Source organism: Rhipicephalus sanguineus, chromosome 8 (assembly GCF_013339695.2).
Source record: "Rhipicephalus sanguineus isolate Rsan-2018 chromosome 8, BIME_Rsan_1.4, whole genome shotgun sequence".
Lineage (NCBI taxonomy): Eukaryota > Metazoa > Arthropoda > Arachnida > Ixodida > Ixodidae > Rhipicephalus > Rhipicephalus sanguineus.
In genome coordinates, this window is record NC_051183.1 from 68137141 (window position 1) to 68147511 (window position 10371).

Sequence of the window (10371 nt, forward strand, 5' to 3'; positions counted from 1 at the left end):
ATGTCTTGAATAGTAAAAAAATCTAAAACATTCTTACTGTGCTCGAAAACTAACAACAGATATTTGCATTATATCAACACTAAAAATATAATTCAAGCATACAGATGCCGAAAATCGTCCATTGTACTAAAAATTGCAAAACTGAAAAGGGCGCTTTCATACAGCAAGCCGTTTCATTGTCCTTAACAGAAAATGTTCATGTTTGACCTCGAGGCAGGGGAAATCCGCAAAACCGCAAGCAGATGCACTTGTAACCAGTGGAACACCAATGTCTAGTTGATGCAACATATGGCACCTCTGAAATACCGCTGTCAGTAGATGGAGCACAAGGGATTGCAAGAATGTCAGCTGCATTGAAAAATAAAATGCATTGTGAGTGTGTACTGCATATGCACCTTGTACTACAGCGCAAACACAATCGTAAACACGTTCCCGCGATTTATTGTGTCCTTGTGTGTGCGAGCACTAATACAACGTGAATACACACCAACTTCCTCAGACCCGTTCACTACAGTATATCGGTCATTAATGTCCTGTACACTGCAGAAAATTTAGTGCCAGTGTAAAGCCATGCATAATTAGTTGCGCAGGGAACAAATGGCAAAGGGAACAAAGCTGAAGCTATGGGCGCTACTGGTCTCCCTGGGCATTAAAAAAAAGAAGGCGCACACAGTGGTGAACCATGTCTACACCTGCTTCTGTTTTACGAGCTGGAAACAATTGTTTATATATGGAGCACCTACTAGCTCTGTGATCAACCTACGCGAATTATTATGCTCTAATAACTGTCAAATACGCAACAAATGAAACCAACAGACAATAATAATAATTTCTTTATTAAGCGAAGGAAGGTTGATTTAATTGGCTGTTAATTTCATTTGGCTCTGTCTAACAAAGAAACTAGCCCTCGAACAACTACTTTCCTTTAATAACAATTATAGTTGTGTCTTGATCGGTAGTACATATGTGTGTGCATGTATTCGAAATTCCGAATACGAATCGAATATTTCGATAATATATTAATTATTAGCATATTGGTCTAAAAATGCGAAATCACGTTTTTTGGAATAATCGGACAAATTCGAACAAATGAAGATTTTTGAGTGCTACGCATTCATGTTTTTCAAGTGAGATATCACTAACACGTAATCGTTTTAAGCCTGCTAAGGTTAAAACGTAATTGCGACGCATCGCCAACCAAGAATATACCTAGTCGTAGTTGCTGGCCATATGCATACCGGTTGGCGCATGCCGAGATCACGATTTGTCGCGGAAAGATTAACCGCGTCCCTCAACTCGTGATATGACCAAAGCCACGCAAAAGGTTTTTCGTCCTTTGGGAAAGCGAAAGGACTATCAATAATTCTGACTTCAGCGCCAATGCATGCGGCAACGCCGTTACAGATAAACACCGGAAAGTACGAAAAACGCGGTTTCGGCCATCGATGAACTTGCCAGTTCGGCACAGCCTGGGCACAGCCCTATAACCATAAGAAAGTGAAGCCATCTGCCACAGCGCTGTTGTATGCGTGCTGCACGGCTTAAATAGGTGACGAGCCAAACGCGCCTGGCCGCCATTGGCTGCCACCTTCGTTCCTTGTGATGAACCGCGTGCGCGTCCGTCGCGGAAACTAAAACGGATGGCCTTCGCGGCGTCAACCCAACAAGATACTTTCCACACCCGCGGCACCTGAGCACTGATAGGAGAGGAGCGGGTACGAAGAATATTCTACAACAGGGGGTCGGCAACCTGAGGCCCGCGGGGCAGTATTATGTGGCCCCCGACACAACGTCGGGTCCTCTTCCCCCCTCCTCTTTTCACTACCTATCTGAAGGCCGACATGGCAGTTCTGACCTCAAATGGGGTTCGACAAGAACAAAAATTGCTTGCAGTTGGCATTACAACGATTGTTTGTAAAGTGCAACCTTAGGAGATGCGTGCTAAACACAAACGTGAATTCTATTCCAGTTTTGCACGTTATTGTTCGTTCCACGAATTCGTTCGCTTTGACTGCAAACCGTCCATAACGCTGAGTACATGGGCCGTCAAAATGAGTTGCGCCGCGCGCGATAGAGGCAGAAAGGGGATGATCAACCGGTTGGAAAACGTGAAACTGCACGTGTCAAAGATCATAATGTGTGTGTGGGGGGGGGGGGGGGGGGCGACACACGAAACAGGAACAAGCAGCGGCAGTGAGTGTTTCATTTACTTAAGCTTTTTCAGATTTTTCTTGTTTCGTGTGCAGCTTAACACGGGCGTTATGAGTCCCCAAGTAGCCCTACTGTCGACCCTGTCGCATTATATAACCTAGGTAGGTGTCCCGCCGCATTGGACAAGCTCAGGCAGACATTCACTTACGTCCGAGTATTACACACGCCCTTTGAGGTATAGTGACAAAATGGCTGTGCGCAGCGGTCCACAGCCAAATGTAACATGAAGCGCGTAACAGCCGCTGCCCGACACCGCGGACGGCGCACTTTCGACGCTGAAACGTTTCGCTTCACGAAGCCAGAGAACAAGGCGCCGATTCGAAGCGCGGCCGGCGCGACAGCAAACAACGCAAGGACGAAAGACTTCAGAACAACACGTGCTGCGCCTGCGCGAAGTTTGTCGCAGGCGGCAGCGGCCACCAAGCTTCGCTGTTCCATTTAGCAGTGAACCGCTCCGTACATACGACATCTGACACAAGACACAAACGCTAACCACAACAACTTAAAAGAAAAAAACAGGTACTCGCCTGGAAAGTTCGTGATGAGAAGATCCCATACCGCCAACAATGGCGTCACAATGGCACGGCTGAATCTCGACGTATCCATTTTCGACAGCGCACAGCCACTTTCCCTGAGAAGACGCATGGCTAACGCACAACGTAGGGGCGACATCTTAGATCACACCACGCGCATATCAATCACAGCTGCACAACATATAAGTTAACACATCGCTGTACGCGAACAAAAACCAAACTATACCGCACGACGAAGCACAACCACAGCCAAGGGCGAACGAAGCACAGCGCGGCCGGCGTGGCTTCTCCTGGCTACCCTGGCTTCCAGGCTAAGAGCGCTAAGAGCACCTCACGTGAATCTACGCGCTATCACGTGACTACCGACTGTTTTTATCGCCAGGAGCGCTAGGAGCATAGAAGGGAGCGCACAGCCTTGGCTTCCGAGATGGAAGGTGCGCTATCTCGGAGGCAATGGCATAGTATGTAAGAATGGCAGACTGGGCGTGTTGGTTTAGCATATTTGGAGTGTAAGGCGCGGTAACGACGACGGACAGTACGCACACGCTTGTGACAGCGCGTGATGGTCATATAAATTGTGCTGTTTTCGAAGTAAACATTGTTGAAAGTGGCGCTCTGTGTGTATACCTTACACTTCAAATACGATGTCATAGCGTGCGTAGTTCTCGCTCCCTCCCGCAGTTACCGTAGTCTTCGTCTTTTCTCACCCTTGAGCAGTGGGATGGGAGTTAGCAGTGCGTGCGCTGTGCCGTGCATTCAGCCATCATTGAGTTTACAGCATATGACTTGCACTTATTGTCATGGCGTAAGTTTTACGAGCATGCGCGGTCATGTACGCGCTGCGCTAAATCGGCGCAGCATGTGAGGCGACATGTATACAAGCATGGAGTTCGCGGTGTCCTAAGAACTCTTTCATGCAAAGGTGAGCGCACAAGGGGAGCGCAGGGAGGGGGGGGGGCCGCTTTTTCAAGTAATCTGTAAGGAGGCGCCAATTCTGCCCCGTACATTTACTCTGTCGAACCTCTCACGTCATCTTTAATGCGCAGGGCTATGGCTGCGCATGCTCTTCGACAATAATGTCAACCGAGGACCTTCGATGGTGAATAAGAAGCACAATTTACCTCCTATCTTTACCCCTGGTGGCCGTCGGGAGAAGCACGCCATCGCTTCATTTTCATTTTTGCATTCATGGTTGAGCTGGCTTTGTTCCTTTCGGACTCGAGAAAGTGCAAAGGGGGGGGGGGTGCTGCAGTGAGACTTGCCCCTCCCCCCCTGATGGAGAACTCTGAGCACGCCTATGTTCTCACTTTCCTCGTTCGGTAGCGAGGTGCTAACATTATTGTTACCCATGTGTGTCCCCTTAAAGGGCCCCTCACCAGGCCACATAGCAAATTTTAGTTAGACGCTGGAAGTTGTGGCGTGCCGAATGAAGAGCAGTATGCCGCAAGAATTTTTCAAATCGGTTCATTACGAGCTGAGAGAAACAATAATTTGTAGCCGCGCGAAACAATGATGCGAGGAGGCGAATTTCAAACCCTTGCCACTCGCCCCGTGTAGCCGATAATGATTTCCCTGCAGGTTCCCTTGCATGGATGAGTGGTACTAATTCGGGTGTAGAAGAGTTAGCTTCCGTAATGTTTACATTAGCTGGCTAATTAGTACCACAAAACAAGTGTCATTGTGTCTCTTCTTGTTTAATGAACCTCAGTGAGGCCTGGGCTTACACTAACGTTTGTGGACGAAATATTCATATCACAGATACATTTTCCAATGCACGCGCGTAAACAAGTGGGTCGTGAAACTTTATGCATCGGTGTGTAATGTATGTATATTTATGTATGTCAGAATTGCGTGCTCTATATTGTATACATTGAACATGTACAATTGTACTATATTAGCCTATATCTTGGTCTGTTCAAAGTAATTCTTTTTTGTCTGTCTTATTGGCTAAGTGAACAAGTAATTAATAGTGTTCATACCGCAACTTGTAAACAGTGTTCATGCCGGCACGAAGTTTTCTGTCCCACTTACAGCTTTATACCCAGAAATGCTTTGTAATGGAATCAACTTTTGTTCTGAAGTGCTTCTACATTTGTATATGTGCTGTCAATAGCTCGTATAAATGTTCATGCGGTTGACATGTATAGTGGAAAATATGAAACGGTAAAGCACACCTCGAGCCTGTGCAAAAAAAGTGTTTGCTGATTTTCTTGTACATTTTCTCGAGTCTTGTAGTATTTTGTGAAGCAATGATACTTCGTCGTTTGTCTATGGTATGGTACGGTAAACTTTATTGAGTTCCTGCAGGGCATGTCTCAACACGCAGCGGGCCGCTCCCACGTAGGGACCGTATGTGAAAATAAAATATCACGAGAATTAACATTGTGCCAATGGCTCCATCATTTCCTTGTTTCTGTAATGTCACTGACATTGTAACCTTAGAAAAGGCAGTACAACAACAGACGCATTGCGCAATGCACGCGATTTTAATATGCATGCATGGATGCAGCTAAGTGCTTCAATGTGCACCCTTCACTTCTTCCATTAACACCCTTATGAAAGACACTAACACCCCTTTTTCCGCGAACACCCTGATCTTAGGGTGTATATAAAGCAAAAATGGTGTTGTGCAATGCAAAAAAAAGGTGTTAATGTCATTAACACCATTTTTACAACCTTAAGGGTGTAAAATGGTTTAGTGTGAAGGCGCCGCCGGCCCAGACTGTTGCACAATCGTCTAGTAGGGGGATGGGGTTGCAAAGTTCCAATCGCTTGCCTAACAACCATACTTGGTTGTTTGGCTTGACAAGAGATGATGCTTATTCATGTTAAAGATCAGATGTTCTCGCTTCGTGCAATCACAGTTTCCCTTTCTCCATATGGTCGCCTCACCGAAAATTTACCGTTCGCATGCCATACAGATGCAAAAGCCGATTTCATCACCCATTCCTTGGCCATAGTGACCAGCTCACGCGCCTGTCAAGTCACGTCGTCACATATGTACACACTGCTGATTTTGTTTATGAGAAGTCGCTGCTTTGAGAGCCAATGGTCTCTCATTTCCCGATTCTAATATTGTACTGTAATGCACGCGTCCTGGCTTGTTGAGCCGATTAACGGTTTCGAGCTCATTTCGAGACAAGGGGCAGAGACATTTAGTTCGCTGTAGCATTTAGTTTTGCCATGAGATCATCTGTTTCACATTCCTGAATCTCGTGGTCAAACGCCGGCTATTTTAACCTCTCGATATCATCTGGCATTACTGGCCACAAGAGAGTTAATAACGGGATCTAGAAATGCCGCTCTGCCAGCTTTCGCTGCGATTGTGCTGCGCTTTCTGCGCAAGGCCTGCCGGTTTTTATCTTGAAGCCTTTTATTAGCTGCTTTTGACCCAAATTTCTGCCACATGGGCTTTTAAAACGCGTTTGGGTGATTTCTCATAGATATCACATGATCTCATTTCACCAATTTCGTTTCATCTTACGTGCAACGTTTATATCAGCTCCGTGGCCAGGCTATACATACTGGAGAGATATGTATCGATGCTGAAATAATGTTCTTTTTTTGTAAAATTGACAGTGTACTGCCACATGAATTCATTCTATCGGGCCTTTATAAATTAGTCTCCGTGTGCTCCAAAACTAAAACAGTTGGTAGCCCGCGTGTTTTCTATCGCGTTTTTTTTTTCCTACTTATATTTGCGATTGCTTCACGCAAGACATAAGGAAGTCGAGAAACGTCTGCCACGAATACCTGGGGCTCAGCTAACCACACACCCTCTCGTCCTCTCCTATAGTTCAACCTCCCGCCGCATTTCTAAAGAGAAGCACCAGTTAATGTCTCCTTGCAACATATATGGAAAACATGTTAACGTCGGACGGCGTGACTTCCTTCAAGAGTATTTGGAAAAAAGTGATGGCAAGCCTTTTACGGTTAACTTCACTTGAATGGACTGGCCCCTTCTCGCAGACATGATTAAATGGTTCATGAGGTGGTTAGATCATCATCTACCTGGCGTTCGAATCCTTCCGACAAGCTCCCGGTTGACAACCAATTCAGATCAGTTGTCAGGAATGTGTGATCCGCTTGTTCAGTCCGCCGTAAATATAACAAAAAAGTAGAATTTAATCCAATAATCAGCTACTACCGGATGAATTGCATATAAGTGTCATCGTCCGCCTATGATATGCCCGCTGCAGGGCATAAGGCCTCTCCAAATTATCTCCGATTCACGTTGTTCTGTGAGAGCTTATACAGTTTTCGGCTAGCAAGTTCCTTAATATCGTAAACCGGTATACCTAACAATCAATATAGACATGACTATATACTCGTACTGGCAAGTAGGAGGTAGGCAGCCATTGAAGGAGATCTCAATTGCAATTGTGAATAGTCACTAGCCAAATCAGACCCGACATACCGACCATGGCCTGATTTATGTCTCCCCAGTCCTTAACACTAAGAATGAACGTAGTTTGGTCATGTCATAATAATAATAATAATAATAATAATAATAAATAATAATAATAATAATAATAATAATAATAATAATAATAATAATAATAATAATAATGTTAATAATAATAATAATAATATCTGGGGTTTAAAATGCAAAAACCATGATATGATTATGAGAGACGCCGTAGTGGAGGGCTCCAGAAATTTCGACGACCTAGGGTTCTTTAACGTACTCGAAAATCTAGGTAGACAGGCTTCAAACATTTTCGACTCCATCGAAAATGCAGCCGCCGCAGCCGGGATTCGATAGTTTGGCCGTTCGCAGAGGTTTTTAGAAGTGCATAATAAGCATAGGGCTGGCGTGACGCCAAGCGTAATGCATTCGTTCATTGTTGGAAACGTTAGGTTCCTGTTACGAGGATGCGTCATTGTTTCTTTCTCGATGCTAGTATGCTAAGTGTGGTCGTCATCATCTAAATGCGTATTGACTTCTGGCTCCTTCGTATATGGAAGAGACTCGTGTGGCATTAAGTGGGCGCACGCTGATAAAATCAGGGAAATTTCACACTGGCAGAAATGTGCATCAATACCGAACTCTTCACTTAGTAGCTAACAGGCCTGCCAAACATGAATCTGATGTCAGTGATGGCGCCACTAGCTAGAAAACATTATTTCGCTCTCTCTGTTCGATTTATGAAAATTTTCAGATGGTTTAAAGGCTGTGGACCACAGATAGGGATAGTTCACAACTACACCGATCTGCGCAGTCTTTCATGGGTGCAGCAGCGCGAAAATATTATTTACAGAAATCTACAGGGAGACCAAAGTGATTTTCCTGGGAGTTCAACACGACCAACGAACTTCGCACTTCTCAGCCTCGACTGACGCCGTTCAAAGAAGGAGACTTGGACACGCATTTCTTGGCTTGTGAGGACATTCTTGTTCTGTCGCGAATGACTTGATGATTTTATAGTGCCGTCAAAGACTATAGGTGAAGAAAATCTAAAGATGATCTATTTTTTTAAAATAAATTACGAGTTCCCTTAGCGCAAACCTTGTCTAAATTTGGCATGAATGGTTGCCTTGTTTGTCTGTGGTAAATGTGTGTGAACACGTCCTTACTATGGCTTTCTTCGTACATTTCTTCATCAATTTGATTGTCGTTCGTTTTCACTTTAACCCAGCCACACTGTGCATCGACACTTCGGAGGCGCTTGGTAACGCAATATGCGGCATTATAAGACACCGCTCGGTGATGTAGAGAGAAACTAAAGACACAAGTCCAGATATTGCAGCTTAGATTTGGGTGTTGTGTGGCTAACGATGCATTTTCATCCAAGTAAACATATTCTGGGCTACGAAATGTACGTCGGACAAAAAAGAAAGAAAATAAGCATCTCCCCGAGAAATAATTGTTACGGGCATTAGGCTCCCCTAGTGGGGTAATTAAAAGTGTTCCTAGACATGGCTATTATAAAAGTCATATTAAGAAGCACGAATGGATTTATCATCCTTGTCACAGTACTACTTCAAAGTTGCGGTCCTCAAGTCCTCACTTTAACGAAGGAAACAAAATTCAATAACATACATCACTTGAAAACCGCAAGGTGAGATGAGCTTGGACTTGCAACCTGCAACAAATATTTCCTGCCCACTTATCAAACATGGTTAAGGAATCTAACGCGAAGTGTGACAGTGTTGGCTTTGCCGAGCACAAATTTGGTAGCATTTTTGAAAAGAAATACAGAAAACAGCCTGAAAACACACATGTTGCTGTCAGAGGTCGGTCGTGATGCGGCGAAATGTCTCTGTCCACTACTTGGAGCCCGGCGCTTTTATATCTGGGCCAACTGGATCGTATTAGACTTCATGGCTGGAGAAGATTCACTGGGCATGCCTGGCGACCAACCCGGTTTTCATTCGATATCGTGTCATACAGATCAAGGAGATCAGAGAAAGACATTCCGGCTCCCGGTTGTTTCTCTGAAGGAATATTTGTATAGAGCGGACAGTTTGCACCATAACCAGGAACCCACTACCCTGAAAGACACGGAAATTCGCGTCGCGTGCGTGGATCTTGAGGCGGTGCTTAATCGTACACCACCAGATTGTCATTCTTGGCAAGGCGACGCCATTTTAGAAGCGGTCGCAATGCGCAACGTGACTGTACGAAAAACCTTTTACAAGCAAAGTAGCGATGCCGTCCAACCTATGTTTGAGAGCATGTCGATATTCTGGAGGCCTAAGCATATAGCCTCGCATGCTTACCATCATTTTGCAGTCCCTCCTATCATCGAATTCTGCATGAAAGCTTTTGGGCAAAACGAGTGTCTTCTTCGCCGCTGTCCTTCTATGCCATACTTGATGAATCGAAGGTAGGCTTGCTGCTTGCCGCGGCGGCACTGTTTCTTTCACTTTTTGTGCTCGCCACTGCGGACATGGAGCGTATTAGAGAAGGGTCATTCCAATCCGTGGGAGTTTCGTTCACGTTCCTTCTGGCCTCATTCTATGCGACGTCCTCGACAATTCCTCGTGTGGGTCGGTTCGCCACTGTTGGCATTTTCGTGTGCGGACTATGGCTGATATGCATTCTCCCGTTTTCAAACTACATTCGAGGAGAGATGACATCTAGAGTGACACTGCGTAGGACTCCTGAACAGCTGGACAATATTGAAAAACTCGAGGGCGCACTAGACAAAAGCATATTGAAGCTGTGTGTCGTGGAAAAAACTTATTTGCATCAGCGTTTGTTAGGTATCACTCATCCTGACGGCATTGTTCGAAAATTACACGACACATTTGTGCGAAGCAGCGGGCATACCGTTTTGAAGTATCCCCGATTTGCGGACTGCCTGCTCTGCGCTAATCACAAAAACCGAATCTGCTTCGTCTTCAGTCTACCACGTTGGTATCTACTGCGTTACAAGCGCGGACTTGTCGAGTCCACTGAACCACTGGGCACTCTTTTTCTGTCCATAACTGTTCGCAAAAATTATCCACGGATGCCTGGTTTGCAATAGCCTTATCAGAAGAATACTTGAAACGTCTCTACTGCGACAACATGAAAGACTTTGCTAAACTAGAACACTTGCGGTTCTATGAAGACCCAGATGTTAAGGAAACACGCACCCTTGAATTAAGCGAGTTGCCTCTTTTTACTCGTCTTCAGTGC